General features: G+C 54.2%; 23 non-coding genes across 23 annotated transcripts; all 23 read right to left on the reverse strand.

Moving 5' to 3' along the window:
- Positions 1-115: 115 nt before the first annotated feature.
- Trnah-gug lies at positions 116-187 on the reverse strand. Its single transcript has one exon. It is a non-coding gene; the product is annotated as a tRNA-His (tRNA).
- Positions 188-561: 374 nt separating this feature from the next.
- Positions 562-633, reverse strand: Trnae-cuc. Its single transcript has one exon. It is a non-coding gene; the product is annotated as a tRNA-Glu (tRNA).
- A 445-nt stretch (positions 634-1078) lies between these two features.
- Positions 1079-1160, reverse strand: Trnal-uag. The gene has a single exon. It is a non-coding gene; the product is annotated as a tRNA-Leu (tRNA).
- A 747-nt stretch (positions 1161-1907) lies between these two features.
- On the reverse strand, positions 1908-1979 carry Trnah-gug. Its single transcript has one exon. It is a non-coding gene; the product is annotated as a tRNA-His (tRNA).
- Positions 1980-2353: 374 nt separating this feature from the next.
- Trnae-cuc lies at positions 2354-2425 on the reverse strand. The gene has a single exon. It is a non-coding gene; the product is annotated as a tRNA-Glu (tRNA).
- Positions 2426-2870: 445 nt separating this feature from the next.
- Positions 2871-2952, reverse strand: Trnal-uag. Its single transcript has one exon. It is a non-coding gene; the product is annotated as a tRNA-Leu (tRNA).
- Positions 2953-3699: 747 nt separating this feature from the next.
- On the reverse strand, positions 3700-3771 carry Trnah-gug. Its single transcript has one exon. It is a non-coding gene; the product is annotated as a tRNA-His (tRNA).
- Positions 3772-4145: 374 nt separating this feature from the next.
- Trnae-cuc lies at positions 4146-4217 on the reverse strand. Its single transcript has one exon. It is a non-coding gene; the product is annotated as a tRNA-Glu (tRNA).
- Positions 4218-4662: 445 nt separating this feature from the next.
- Trnal-uag lies at positions 4663-4744 on the reverse strand. The gene has a single exon. It is a non-coding gene; the product is annotated as a tRNA-Leu (tRNA).
- A 747-nt stretch (positions 4745-5491) lies between these two features.
- On the reverse strand, positions 5492-5563 carry Trnah-gug. The gene has a single exon. It is a non-coding gene; the product is annotated as a tRNA-His (tRNA).
- A 374-nt stretch (positions 5564-5937) lies between these two features.
- Trnae-cuc lies at positions 5938-6009 on the reverse strand. Its single transcript has one exon. It is a non-coding gene; the product is annotated as a tRNA-Glu (tRNA).
- Positions 6010-6454: 445 nt separating this feature from the next.
- On the reverse strand, positions 6455-6536 carry Trnal-uag. The gene has a single exon. It is a non-coding gene; the product is annotated as a tRNA-Leu (tRNA).
- Positions 6537-7283: 747 nt separating this feature from the next.
- On the reverse strand, positions 7284-7355 carry Trnah-gug. Its single transcript has one exon. It is a non-coding gene; the product is annotated as a tRNA-His (tRNA).
- Positions 7356-7729: 374 nt separating this feature from the next.
- Trnae-cuc lies at positions 7730-7801 on the reverse strand. The gene has a single exon. It is a non-coding gene; the product is annotated as a tRNA-Glu (tRNA).
- A 445-nt stretch (positions 7802-8246) lies between these two features.
- Positions 8247-8328, reverse strand: Trnal-uag. The gene has a single exon. It is a non-coding gene; the product is annotated as a tRNA-Leu (tRNA).
- A 747-nt stretch (positions 8329-9075) lies between these two features.
- Positions 9076-9147, reverse strand: Trnah-gug. Its single transcript has one exon. It is a non-coding gene; the product is annotated as a tRNA-His (tRNA).
- A 374-nt stretch (positions 9148-9521) lies between these two features.
- Positions 9522-9593, reverse strand: Trnae-cuc. Its single transcript has one exon. It is a non-coding gene; the product is annotated as a tRNA-Glu (tRNA).
- A 1277-nt stretch (positions 9594-10870) lies between these two features.
- Trnah-gug lies at positions 10871-10942 on the reverse strand. The gene has a single exon. It is a non-coding gene; the product is annotated as a tRNA-His (tRNA).
- Positions 10943-11315: 373 nt separating this feature from the next.
- Trnae-cuc lies at positions 11316-11388 on the reverse strand. The gene has a single exon. It is a non-coding gene; the product is annotated as a tRNA-Glu (tRNA).
- Positions 11389-11832: 444 nt separating this feature from the next.
- On the reverse strand, positions 11833-11914 carry Trnal-uag. Its single transcript has one exon. It is a non-coding gene; the product is annotated as a tRNA-Leu (tRNA).
- Positions 11915-12665: 751 nt separating this feature from the next.
- Trnah-gug lies at positions 12666-12736 on the reverse strand. The gene has a single exon. It is a non-coding gene; the product is annotated as a tRNA-His (tRNA).
- Positions 12737-13108: 372 nt separating this feature from the next.
- Trnae-cuc lies at positions 13109-13180 on the reverse strand. Its single transcript has one exon. It is a non-coding gene; the product is annotated as a tRNA-Glu (tRNA).
- A 443-nt stretch (positions 13181-13623) lies between these two features.
- Trnal-uag lies at positions 13624-13705 on the reverse strand. Its single transcript has one exon. It is a non-coding gene; the product is annotated as a tRNA-Leu (tRNA).
- Positions 13706-13989: the final 284 nt, after the last annotated feature.

Below are 13989 nucleotides of genomic sequence, written 5' to 3' on the forward strand. Positions count from 1 at the left end.
GGGATGAAGTGGTAGGGCAAACTGCGGCCTGCGGAACACGAGTGAAAAAATCAAGAGAGTACTGTCATTTCGAGTACTCGTCATTGCAACGGCAGCAAGGCGAAACTTTCAAAATTGCCGTGACCAGGATTCGAACCTGGGTTATTGCGGCCACAACGCAATGTCCTAACCACTAGACGATCACGGCCACGGACGCGCCCGCGAAAGCAGCTGCCTGTAATGCAAGTGGCGATACACAGCAGAGCCTAGGCCAAGGTGTACGCCACAGCAGTGTGAGACACGGTCTCCATCACATGTATACGAGCAAATGAACGTGCCTGCGCTGTCAGGACACTAACTACAGTGGTTAGCTGCATTCACCTCCGTGGCAATGTCTTGCAGTCCCCCAAGCCTCTTGACTACAGGTATGTGGCTGGATAACAAGTGGATAGACGCTTCATCTCTCTCGCCGTCAGGTGTTGCCGTGAATCATACTTAACGTAGCTTTCTGCACGCGTCAGCGTAGCGTCAGTCGAGCAAAGTCGAGACAAGTCGCATAAGAGGAGCAACAAAAACGCGCGATTCCGGTACCGGGAATCGAACCCGGGCCTCCTGGGTGAGAGCCAGGTATCCTAGCCACTAGACCACACCGGATAACGACGGCAGTGCTCTTTCCAGCGAACGCAGGAGCCACCCACGGTTAACTGACGACAACTGTAAAAAATCCACTCTCTCGCGTTATAGAACGGCGTGCCCCGGACGCATTTCGTGGAGACGGACGCCAGCAATGATGAGAGCAAAAGGTGCCTACAAATCCTGTCGTTGCACCACGCACTGTTCTACGACAATTCACCAAGCAGACGCTCACGCCTTGTTGTGCTGTTTCCTTTGCGGGCAATGAGTGCACCTGCCTTCGACACAGGAAACATTACACGTTTGGCAGCTGTGGGATTGGAACCCACGCCTCCGAAGAGAATGGTGCCTGAAACCAGCGCCTTAGACCGCTCGGCCACGCTACCTACACAGCACGCGCGTCACAAGAGCTGCGTCCTACCCCACGAGAACACACCGCAACGGCACAAAAATGAGACGTAAAAAGTGGCAACGGTGGGATTCGAACCCACGCCTCCGAAGAGACTGGTGCCTAAAACCAGCGCCTTAGACCGCTCGGCCACGTTACCGTTGGAGCAGCAGCCGCAAAACGTTTCCTTTGTACTACAAAGATCACTTCGAAATGGAAGTATCTTGGCAATCGCCGTGCCATGTATTTCCACTGCTCTCCCACTGGAAGCGTCTCTTTAGGCCATCCACAGCAAGAAAAAGCCGTGCCCGCCGTATGGTAGCGACGCCACTTGTCTGTAGCTGTCGCAGTTAAGGAGACAGCGTCAAGAGACGTTTTCGTACCGTGACCAGGTTTCGAACCTGGGCTTTCCGTAACCACTAAAGTATCGTAGCTGTAACTGTCAGGCGGAGCCACAATGCTCCATGTATCAAACATATGTGAGCTCAAGGAGGTTACACTTGAAGAAAAAGCGGCAGCTTAACGCGATCACAGCAAAGCCCCCGGCAGCTACGGGATTCGAAACCGCGCCTACAGAGAGTCTGGTGCCTTAAACCAGCGCCTTAAAGCGCTCGGCCACGCTACATGCGCTGCTTGGTGCGCCAGTGTTCCTAGCATTTGTACAAACAGTGCACGCCACAGCTTCCTGTTCTGCTGGGACTGGCTGCTCATCCATCGCACTTCAAACAACTGCCCTTTTCGACTACAGAGAGCAGCGGACGTCTGCGCTCTGGGAGGCGACATTACGTGTTGGGGATGAAGTGGTAGGGCAAACTGCGGCCTGCGGAACACGAGTGAAAAAATCAAGAGAGTACTGTCATTTCGAGTACTCGTCATTGCAACGGCAGCAAGGCGAAACTTTCAAAATTGCCGTGACCAGGATTCGAACCTGGGTTATTGCGGCCACAACGCAATGTCCTAACCACTAGACGATCACGGCCACGGACGCGCCCGCGAAAGCAGCTGCCTGTAATGCAAGTGGCGATACACAGCAGAGCCTAGGCCAAGGTGTACGCCACAGCAGTGTGAGACACGGTCTCCATCACATGTATACGAGCAAATGAACGTGCCTGCGCTGTCAGGACACTAACTACAGTGGTTAGCTGCATTCACCTCCGTGGCAATGTCTTGCAGTCCCCCAAGCCTCTTGACTACAGGTATGTGGCTGGATAACAAGTGGATAGACGCTTCATCTCTCTCGCCGTCAGGTGTTGCCGTGAATCATACTTAACGTAGCTTTCTGCACGCGTCAGCGTAGCGTCAGTCGAGCAAAGTCGAGACAAGTCGCATAAGAGGAGCAACAAAAACGCGCGATTCCGGTACCGGGAATCGAACCCGGGCCTCCTGGGTGAGAGCCAGGTATCCTAGCCACTAGACCACACCGGATAACGACGGCAGTGCTCTTTCCAGCGAACGCAGGAGCCACCCACGGTTAACTGACGACAACTGTAAAAAATCCACTCTCTCGCGTTATAGAACGGCGTGCCCCGGACGCATTTCGTGGAGACGGACGCCAGCAATGATGAGAGCAAAAGGTGCCTACAAATCCTGTCGTTGCACCACGCACTGTTCTACGACAATTCACCAAGCAGACGCTCACGCCTTGTTGTGCTGTTTCCTTTGCGGGCAATGAGTGCACCTGCCTTCGACACAGGAAACATTACACGTTTGGCAGCTGTGGGATTGGAACCCACGCCTCCGAAGAGAATGGTGCCTGAAACCAGCGCCTTAGACCGCTCGGCCACGCTACCTACACAGCACGCGCGTCACAAGAGCTGCGTCCTACCCCACGAGAACACACCGCAACGGCACAAAAATGAGACGTAAAAAGTGGCAACGGTGGGATTCGAACCCACGCCTCCGAAGAGACTGGTGCCTAAAACCAGCGCCTTAGACCGCTCGGCCACGTTACCGTTGGAGCAGCAGCCGCAAAACGTTTCCTTTGTACTACAAAGATCACTTCGAAATGGAAGTATCTTGGCAATCGCCGTGCCATGTATTTCCACTGCTCTCCCACTGGAAGCGTCTCTTTAGGCCATCCACAGCAAGAAAAAGCCGTGCCCGCCGTATGGTAGCGACGCCACTTGTCTGTAGCTGTCGCAGTTAAGGAGACAGCGTCAAGAGACGTTTTCGTACCGTGACCAGGTTTCGAACCTGGGCTTTCCGTAACCACTAAAGTATCGTAGCTGTAACTGTCAGGCGGAGCCACAATGCTCCATGTATCAAACATATGTGAGCTCAAGGAGGTTACACTTGAAGAAAAAGCGGCAGCTTAACGCGATCACAGCAAAGCCCCCGGCAGCTACGGGATTCGAAACCGCGCCTACAGAGAGTCTGGTGCCTTAAACCAGCGCCTTAAAGCGCTCGGCCGCGCTACATGCGCTGCTTGGTGCGCCAGTGTTCCTAGCATTTGTACAAACAGTGCACGCCACAGCTTCCTGTTCTGCTGGGACTGGCTGCTCATCCATCGCACTTCAAACAACTGCCCTTTTCGACTACAGAGAGCAGCGGACGTCTGCGCTCTGGGAGGCGACATTACGTGTTGGGGATGAAGTGGTAGGGCAAACTGCGGCCTGCGGAACACGAGTGAAAAAATCAAGAGAGTACTGTCATTTCGAGTACTCGTCATTGCAACGGCAGCAAGGCGAAACTTTCAAAATTGCCGTGACCAGGATTCGAACCTGGGTTATTGCGGCCACAACGCAATGTCCTAACCACTAGACGATCACGGCCACGGACGCGCCCGCGAAAGCAGCTGCCTGTAATGCAAGTGGCGATACACAGCAGAGCCTAGGCCAAGGTGTACGCCACAGCAGTGTGAGACACGGTCTCCATCACATGTATACGAGCAAATGAACGTGCCTGCGCTGTCAGGACACTAACTACAGTGGTTAGCTGCATTCACCTCCGTGGCAATGTCTTGCAGTCCCCCAAGCCTCTTGACTACAGGTATGTGGCTGGATAACAAGTGGATAGACGCTTCATCTCTCTCGCCGTCAGGTGTTGCCGTGAATCATACTTAACGTAGCTTTCTGCACGCGTCAGCGTAGCGTCAGTCGAGCAAAGTCGAGACAAGTCGCATAAGAGGAGCAACAAAAACGCGCGATTCCGGTACCGGGAATCGAACCCGGGCCTCCTGGGTGAGAGCCAGGTATCCTAGCCACTAGACCACACCGGATAACGACGGCAGTGCTCTTTCCAGCGAACGCAGGAGCCACCCACGGTTAACTGACGACAACTGTAAAAAATCCACTCTCTCGCGTTATAGAACGGCGTGCCCCGGACGCATTTCGTGGAGACGGACGCCAGCAATGATGAGAGCAAAAGGTGCCTACAAATCCTGTCGTTGCACCACGCACTGTTCTACGACAATTCACCAAGCAGACGCTCACGCCTTGTTGTGCTGTTTCCTTTGCGGGCAATGAGTGCACCTGCCTTCGACACAGGAAACATTACACGTTTGGCAGCTGTGGGATTGGAACCCACGCCTCCGAAGAGAATGGTGCCTGAAACCAGCGCCTTAGACCGCTCGGCCACGCTACCTACACAGCACGCGCGTCACAAGAGCTGCGTCCTACCCCACGAGAACACACCGCAACGGCACAAAAATGAGACGTAAAAAGTGGCAACGGTGGGATTCGAACCCACGCCTCCGAAGAGACTGGTGCCTAAAACCAGCGCCTTAGACCGCTCGGCCACGTTACCGTTGGAGCAGCAGCCGCAAAACGTTTCCTTTGTACTACAAAGATCACTTCGAAATGGAAGTATCTTGGCAATCGCCGTGCCATGTATTTCCACTGCTCTCCCACTGGAAGCGTCTCTTTAGGCCATCCACAGCAAGAAAAAGCCGTGCCCGCCGTATGGTAGCGACGCCACTTGTCTGTAGCTGTCGCAGTTAAGGAGACAGCGTCAAGAGACGTTTTCGTACCGTGACCAGGTTTCGAACCTGGGCTTTCCGTAACCACTAAAGTATCGTAGCTGTAACTGTCAGGCGGAGCCACAATGCTCCATGTATCAAACATATGTGAGCTCAAGGAGGTTACACTTGAAGAAAAAGCGGCAGCTTAACGCGATCACAGCAAAGCCCCCGGCAGCTACGGGATTCGAAACCGCGCCTACAGAGAGTCTGGTGCCTTAAACCAGCGCCTTAAAGCGCTCGGCCGCGCTACATGCGCTGCTTGGTGCGCCAGTGTTCCTAGCATTTGTACAAACAGTGCACGCCACAGCTTCCTGTTCTGCTGGGACTGGCTGCTCATCCATCGCACTTCAAACAACTGCCCTTTTCGACTACAGAGAGCAGCGGACGTCTGCGCTCTGGGAGGCGACATTACGTGTTGGGGATGAAGTGGTAGGGCAAACTGCGGCCTGCGGAACACGAGTGAAAAAATCAAGAGAGTACTGTCATTTCGAGTACTCGTCATTGCAACGGCAGCAAGGCGAAACTTTCAAAATTGCCGTGACCAGGATTCGAACCTGGGTTATTGCGGCCACAACGCAATGTCCTAACCACTAGACGATCACGGCCACGGACGCGCCCGCGAAAGCAGCTGCCTGTAATGCAAGTGGCGATACACAGCAGAGCCTAGGCCAAGGTGTACGCCACAGCAGTGTGAGACACGGTCTCCATCACATGTATACGAGCAAATGAACGTGCCTGCGCTGTCAGGACACTAACTACAGTGGTTAGCTGCATTCACCTCCGTGGCAATGTCTTGCAGTCCCCCAAGCCTCTTGACTACAGGTATGTGGCTGGATAACAAGTGGATAGACGCTTCATCTCTCTCGCCGTCAGGTGTTGCCGTGAATCATACTTAACGTAGCTTTCTGCACGCGTCAGCGTAGCGTCAGTCGAGCAAAGTCGAGACAAGTCGCATAAGAGGAGCAACAAAAACGCGCGATTCCGGTACCGGGAATCGAACCCGGGCCTCCTGGGTGAGAGCCAGGTATCCTAGCCACTAGACCACACCGGATAACGACGGCAGTGCTCTTTCCAGCGAACGCAGGAGCCACCCACGGTTAACTGACGACAACTGTAAAAAATCCACTCTCTCGCGTTATAGAACGGCGTGCCCCGGACGCATTTCGTGGAGACGGACGCCAGCAATGATGAGAGCAAAAGGTGCCTACAAATCCTGTCGTTGCACCACGCACTGTTCTACGACAATTCACCAAGCAGACGCTCACGCCTTGTTGTGCTGTTTCCTTTGCGGGCAATGAGTGCACCTGCCTTCGACACAGGAAACATTACACGTTTGGCAGCTGTGGGATTGGAACCCACGCCTCCGAAGAGAATGGTGCCTGAAACCAGCGCCTTAGACCGCTCGGCCACGCTACCTACACAGCACGCGCGTCACAAGAGCTGCGTCCTACCCCACGAGAACACACCGCAACGGCACAAAAATGAGACGTAAAAAGTGGCAACGGTGGGATTCGAACCCACGCCTCCGAAGAGACTGGTGCCTAAAACCAGCGCCTTAGACCGCTCGGCCACGTTACCGTTGGAGCAGCAGCCGCAAAACGTTTCCTTTGTACTACAAAGATCACTTCGAAATGGAAGTATCTTGGCAATCGCCGTGCCATGTATTTCCACTGCTCTCCCACTGGAAGCGTCTCTTTAGGCCATCCACAGCAAGAAAAAGCCGTGCCCGCCGTATGGTAGCGACGCCACTTGTCTGTAGCTGTCGCAGTTAAGGAGACAGCGTCAAGAGACGTTTTCGTACCGTGACCAGGTTTCGAACCTGGGCTTTCCGTAACCACTAAAGTATCGTAGCTGTAACTGTCAGGCGGAGCCACAATGCTCCATGTATCAAACATATGTGAGCTCAAGGAGGTTACACTTGAAGAAAAAGCGGCAGCTTAACGCGATCACAGCAAAGCCCCCGGCAGCTACGGGATTCGAAACCGCGCCTACAGAGAGTCTGGTGCCTTAAACCAGCGCCTTAAAGCGCTCGGCCGCGCTACATGCGCTGCTTGGTGCGCCAGTGTTCCTAGCATTTGTACAAACAGTGCACGCCACAGCTTCCTGTTCTGCTGGGACTGGCTGCTCATCCATCGCACTTCAAACAACTGCCCTTTTCGACTACAGAGAGCAGCGGACGTCTGCGCTCTGGGAGGCGACATTACGTGTTGGGGATGAAGTGGTAGGGCAAACTGCGGCCTGCGGAACACGAGTGAAAAAATCAAGAGAGTACTGTCATTTCGAGTACTCGTCATTGCAACGGCAGCAAGGCGAAACTTTCAAAATTGCCGTGACCAGGATTCGAACCTGGGTTATTGCGGCCACAACGCAATGTCCTAACCACTAGACGATCACGGCCACGGACGCGCCCGCGAAAGCAGCTGCCTGTAATGCAAGTGGCGATACACAGCAGAGCCTAGGCCAAGGTGTACGCCACAGCAGTGTGAGACACGGTCTCCATCACATGTATACGAGCAAATGAACGTGCCTGCGCTGTCAGGACACTAACTACAGTGGTTAGCTGCATTCACCTCCGTGGCAATGTCTTGCAGTCCCCCAAGCCTCTTGACTACAGGTATGTGGCTGGATAACAAGTGGATAGACGCTTCATCTCTCTCGCCGTCAGGTGTTGCCGTGAATCATACTTAACGTAGCTTTCTGCACGCGTCAGCGTAGCGTCAGTCGAGCAAAGTCGAGACAAGTCGCATAAGAGGAGCAACAAAAACGCGCGATTCCGGTACCGGGAATCGAACCCGGGCCTCCTGGGTGAGAGCCAGGTATCCTAGCCACTAGACCACACCGGATAACGACGGCAGTGCTCTTTCCAGCGAACGCAGGAGCCACCCACGGTTAACTGACGACAACTGTAAAAAATCCACTCTCTCGCGTTATAGAACGGCGTGCCCCGGACGCATTTCGTGGAGACGGACGCCAGCAATGATGAGAGCAAAAGGTGCCTACAAATCCTGTCGTTGCACCACGCACTGTTCTACGACAATTCACCAAGCAGACGCTCACGCCTTGTTGTGCTGTTTCCTTTGCGGGCAATGAGTGCACCTGCCTTCGACACAGGAAACATTACACGTTTGGCAGCTGTGGGATTGGAACCCACGCCTCCGAAGAGAATGGTGCCTGAAACCAGCGCCTTAGACCGCTCGGCCACGCTACCTACACAGCACGCGCGTCACAAGAGCTGCGTCCTACCCCACGAGAACACACCGCAACGGCACAAAAATGAGACGTAAAAAGTGGCAACGGTGGGATTCGAACCCACGCCTCCGAAGAGACTGGTGCCTAAAACCAGCGCCTTAGACCGCTCGGCCACGTTACCGTTGGAGCAGCAGCCGCAAAACGTTTCCTTTGTACTACAAAGATCACTTCGAAATGGAAGTATCTTGGCAATCGCCGTGCCATGTATTTCCACTGCTCTCCCACTGGAAGCGTCTCTTTAGGCCATCCACAGCAAGAAAAAGCCGTGCCCGCCGTATGGTAGCGACGCCACTTGTCTGTAGCTGTCGCAGTTAAGGAGACAGCGTCAAGAGACGTTTTCGTACCGTGACCAGGTTTCGAACCTGGGCTTTCCGTAACCACTAAAGTATCGTAGCTGTAACTGTCAGGCGGAGCCACAATGCTCCATGTATCAAACATATGTGAGCTCAAGGAGGTTACACTTGAAGAAAAAGCGGCAGCTTAACGCGATCACAGCAAAGCCCCCGGCAGCTACGGGATTCGAAACCGCGCCTACAGAGAGTCTGGTGCCTTAAACCAGCGCCTTAAAGCGCTCGGCCGCGCTACATGCGCTGCTTGGTGCGCCAGTGTTCCTAGCATTTGTACAAACAGTGCACGCCACAGCTTCCTGTTCTGCTGGGACTGGCTGCTCATCCATCGCACTTCAAACAACTGCCCTTTTCGACTACAGAGAGCAGCGGACGTCTGCGCTCTGGGAGGCGACATTACGTGTTGGGGATGAAGTGGTAGGGCAAACTGCGGCCTGCGGAACACGAGTGAAAAAATCAAGAGAGTACTGTCATTTCGAGTACTCGTCATTGCAACGGCAGCAAGGCGAAACTTTCAAAATTGCCGTGACCAGGATTCGAACCTGGGTTATTGCGGCCACAACGCAATGTCCTAACCACTAGACGATCACGGCCACGGACGCGCCCGCGAAAGCAGCTGCCTGTAATGCAAGTGGCGATACACAGCAGAGCCTAGGCCAAGGTGTACGCCACAGCAGTGTGAGACACGGTCTCCATCACATGTATACGAGCAAATGAACGTGCCTGCGCTGTCAGGACACTAACTACAGTGGTTAGCTGCATTCACCTCCGTGGCAATGTCTTGCAGTCCCCCAAGCCTCTTGACTACAGGTATGTGGCTGGATAACAAGTGGATAGACGCTTCATCTCTCTCGCCGTCAGGTGTTGCCGTGAATCATACTTAACGTAGCTTTCTGCACGCGTCAGCGTAGCGTCAGTCGAGCAAAGTCGAGACAAGTCGCATAAGAGGAGCAACAAAAACGCGCGATTCCGGTACCGGGAATCGAACCCGGGCCTCCTGGGTGAGAGCCAGGTATCCTAGCCACTAGACCACACCGGATAACGACGGCAGTGCTCTTTCCAGCGAACGCAGGAGCCACCCACGGTTAACTGACGACAACTGTAAAAAATCCACTCTCTCGCGTTATAGAACGGCGTGCCCCGGACGCATTTCGTGGAGACGGACGCCAGCAATGATGAGAGCAAAAGGTGCCTACAAATCCTGTCGTTGCACCACGCACTGTTCTACGACAATTCACCAAGCAGACGCTCACGCCTTGTTGTGCTGTTTCCTTTGCGGGCAATGAGTGCACCTGCCTTCGACACAGGAAACATTACCACGTTTGGCAGCTGTGGGATTGGAACCCACGCCTCCGAAGAGAATGGTGCCTGAAACCAGCGCCTTAGACCGCTCGGCCACGCTACCTACACAGCACGCGCGTCACAAGAGCTGCGTCTACCCCACGAGAACACACCGCAACGGCACAAAAATGAGACGTAAAAAGTGGCAACGGTGGATTCGAACCCACGGCATCCGAAGAGACTGGTGCCTAAAACCAGCGCCTTAGACCGCTCGGCCACGTTACCGTTGGAGCAGCAGCCGCAAAACGTTTCCTTTGTACTACAAAGATCACTTCGAAATGGAAGTATCTTGGCAATCGCCGTGCCATGTATTTCCACTGCTCTCCCACTGGAAGCGTCTCTTTAGGCCATCCACAGCAAGAAAAAGCCGTGCCCGCCCGTATGGTAGCGACGCCACTTGTCTGTAGCTGTCGCAGTTAAGGAGACAGCGTCAAAGAGACGTTTCGTACCGTGACCAGGTTTCGAACCTGGGCTTTCCGTAACCACTAAAGTATCGTAGCTGTAACTGTCAGGCGGAGCCACAATGCTCCATGTATCAAACATATGTGAGCTCAAGGAGGTTACACTTGAAGAAAAAGCGGCAGCTTAACGCGATCACAGCAAAGCCCCCGGCAGCTACGGGATTCGAAACCGCGCCTACAGAGAGTCTGGTGCCTTAAACCAGCGCCTTAAAGCGCTCGGCCGCGCTACATGCGCTGCTTTGGTGCGCCAGTGTTCCTAGCATTTGTACAAACAGTGCACGCCACAGCTTCCTGTTCTGCTGGGGACTGGCTGCTCATCCATCGCACTTCAAACAACTGCCCTTTTCGACTACAGAGAGCAGCGGACGTCTGCGCTCTGGGAGGCGACATTACGTGTTGGGGATGAAGTGGTAGGGCAAACTGCGGCCTGCGGAACACGAGTGAAAAAATCAAGAGAGTACTGTCATTTCGAGTACTCGTCATTGCAACGGCAGCAAGGCGAAACTTTCAAAATTGCCGTGACCAGGATTCGAACCTGGGTTATTGCGGCCACAACGCAATGTCCTAACCACTAGACGATCACGGCCACGGACGCGCCCGCGAAAGCAGCTGCCTGTAATGCAAGTGGCGATACACAGCAGAGCCTAGGCCAAGGTGTACGCCACAGCAGTGTGAGACACGGTCTCCATCACATGTATACGAGCAAATGAACGTGCCTGCGCTGTCAGGACACTAACTACAGTGGTTAGCTGCATTCACCTCCGTGGCAATGTCTTGCAGTCCCCAAGCCTCTTGACTACAGGTATGTGGCTGGATAACAAGTGGATAGACGCTTCATCTCTCTCGCCGTCAGGTGTTGCCGTGAATCATACTTAACGTAGCTTTCTGCACGCGTCAGCGTAGCGTCAGTCGAGCAAAGTCGAGACAAGTCGCATAAGAGGAGCAACAAAAACGCGCGATTCCGGTACCGGGAATCGAACCCGGGCCTCCTGGGTGAGAGCCAGGTATCCTAGCCACTAGACACACACCGGATAACGACGGCAGTGCTCTTTCCAGCGAACGCAGGAGCCACCCACGGTTAACTGACGACAACTGTAAAAAATCCACTCTCTCGCGTTATAGAACGGCGTGCCCCGGACGCATTTCGTGGAGACGGACGCCAGGCAATGATGAGAGCAAAAGGTGCCTACAAATCCTGTCGTTGCACCACGCACTGTTCTACGACAATTCACCAAGCAGACGCTCACGCCTTGTTGTGCTGTTTCCTTGCGGGCAATGAGTGCACCTGCCTTCGACACAGGAAACATTACACGTTTGGCAGCTGTGGATTGGAACCCACGCCTCCGAAGAGAATGGTGCCTGAAACCAGCGCCTTAGACCGCTCGGCCACGCTACCTACACAGCACGCGCGTCACAAGAGCTGCGTCCTACCCCACGAGAACACACCGCAACGGCACAAAAATGAGACGTAAAAAGTGGCAACGGTGGGATTCGAACCCACGCCTCCGAAGAGACTGGTGCCTAAAACCAGCGCCTTAGACCGCTCGGCCACGTTACCGTTGGAGCAGCAGCCGCAAAACGTTTCCTTTGTACTACAAAGATCACTTCGAAATGGAAGTATCTTGGCAATCGCCGTGCCATGTATTTCCACTGCTCTCCCCACTGGAAGCGTCTCTTTAGGGGCCATCCACAGCAAGAAAAAGCCGTGCCCCGCCGTATGGTAGCGACGCCACTTGTCTGTAGCTGTCGCAGTTAAGGAGACAGCGTCAAGAGACGTTTTCGTACCGTGACCAGGTTCGAACCTGGGCTTTCCGTAACCACTAAAGTATCGTAGCTGTAACTGTCAGGCGGAGCCACAATGCTCCATGTATCAAACATATGTGAGCTCAAGGAGGTTACACTTGAAGAAAAAGCGGCAGCTTAACGCGATCACAGCAAAGCCCCCGGCAGCTACGGGATTCGAAACCGCGCCTACAGAGAGTCTGGTGCCTTAAACCAGCGCCTTAAAGCGCTCGGCCGCGCTACATGCGCTGCTTGGTGCGCCAGTGTTCCTAGCATTTGTACAAACAGTGCACGCCACAGCTTCCTGTTCTGCTGGGACTGGCTGCTCATCCATCGCACTTCAAACAACTGCCCTTTTCGACTACAGAGAGCAGCGGACGTCTGCGCTCTGGGAGGCGACATTACGTGTTGGGGATGAAGTGGTAGGGCAAACTGCGGCCTGCGGAACACGAGTGAAAAAATCAAGAGAGTACTGTCATTTTCGAGTACTCGTCATTGCAACGGCAGCAAGGCGAAACTTTCAAAATTGCCGTGACCAGGATTCGAACCTGGGTTATGCGGCCACAACGCAATGTCCTAACCACTAGACGATCACGGCCACGGACGCGCCCGCGAAAGCAGCTGCCTGTAATGCAAGTGGCGATACACAGCAGAGCCTAGGCCAAGGTGTACGCCACAGCAGTGTGAGACACGGTCTCCATCACATGTATACGAGCAAATGAACGTGCCTGCGCTGTCAGGACACTAACTACAGTGGTTAGCTGCATTCACCTCCGTGGCAATGTCTTGCAGTCCCCCAAGCCTCTTGACTACAGGTATGTGGCTGGATAACAAGTGGATAGACGCTTCATCTCTCTCGCCGTCAGGTGTTGCGTGAATCATACTTAACGTAGCTTTCTGCACGCGTCAGCGTACGTCAGTCGAGCAAAGTCGAGACAAGTCGCATAAGAGGAGCAACAAAAACGCGCGATTCCGGTACCGGGAATCGAACCCGGGCCTCCTGGGTGAGAGCCAGGTATCCTAGCCACTAGACCACACCGGATAACGACGGCAGTGCTCTTTCCAGCGAACGCAGGAGCCACCCACGGTTAACTGACGACAACTGTAAAAAATCACTCTCTCGCGTTATAGAACGGCGTGCCCCGGACGCATTTCGTGGAGACGGACGCCAGCAATGATGAGAGCAAAAGGTGCCTACAAATCCTGTCGTTGCACCACGCACTGTTCTACGACAATTCACCAAGCAGACGCTCACGCCTTGTTGTGCTGTTTCCTTTGCGGGCAATGAGTGCACCTGCCTTCGACACAGGAAACATTACACGTTTGGCAGCTGTGGGATTGGAACCCACGCCTCCGAAGAGAATGGTGCCTGAAACCAGCGCCTTAGACCGCTCGGCCACGCTACCTACACAGCACGCGCGTCACAAGAGCTGCGTCCTACCCCACGAGAACACACCGCAACGGCACAAAAATGAGACGTAAAAGTGGCAACGGTGGGATTCGAACCCACGCCTCCGAAGAGACTGGTGCCTAAAACCAGCGCCTTAGACCGCTCGGCCACGTTACCGTTGGAGCAGCAGCCGCAAAACGTTTCCTTTGTACTACAAAGATCACTTCGAAATGGAAGTATCTTGGCAATCGCCGTGCCATGTATTTCCACTGCTCTCCCACTGGAAGCGTCTCTTTAGGCCATCCACAGCAAGAAAAAGCCGTGCCCGCCGTATGGTAGCGACGCCACTTGTCTGTAGCTGTCGCAGTTAAGGAGACAGCGTCAAGAGACGTTTTCGTACCGTGACCAGGTTTCGAACCTGGGCTTTCCGTAACCACTAAAGTATCGTAGCTGTAACTGTC

The sequence above is a fragment of the Schistocerca piceifrons genome, unplaced genomic scaffold (assembly GCF_021461385.2).
Source record: "Schistocerca piceifrons isolate TAMUIC-IGC-003096 unplaced genomic scaffold, iqSchPice1.1 HiC_scaffold_200, whole genome shotgun sequence".
Taxonomy (NCBI): domain Eukaryota; kingdom Metazoa; phylum Arthropoda; class Insecta; order Orthoptera; family Acrididae; genus Schistocerca; species Schistocerca piceifrons.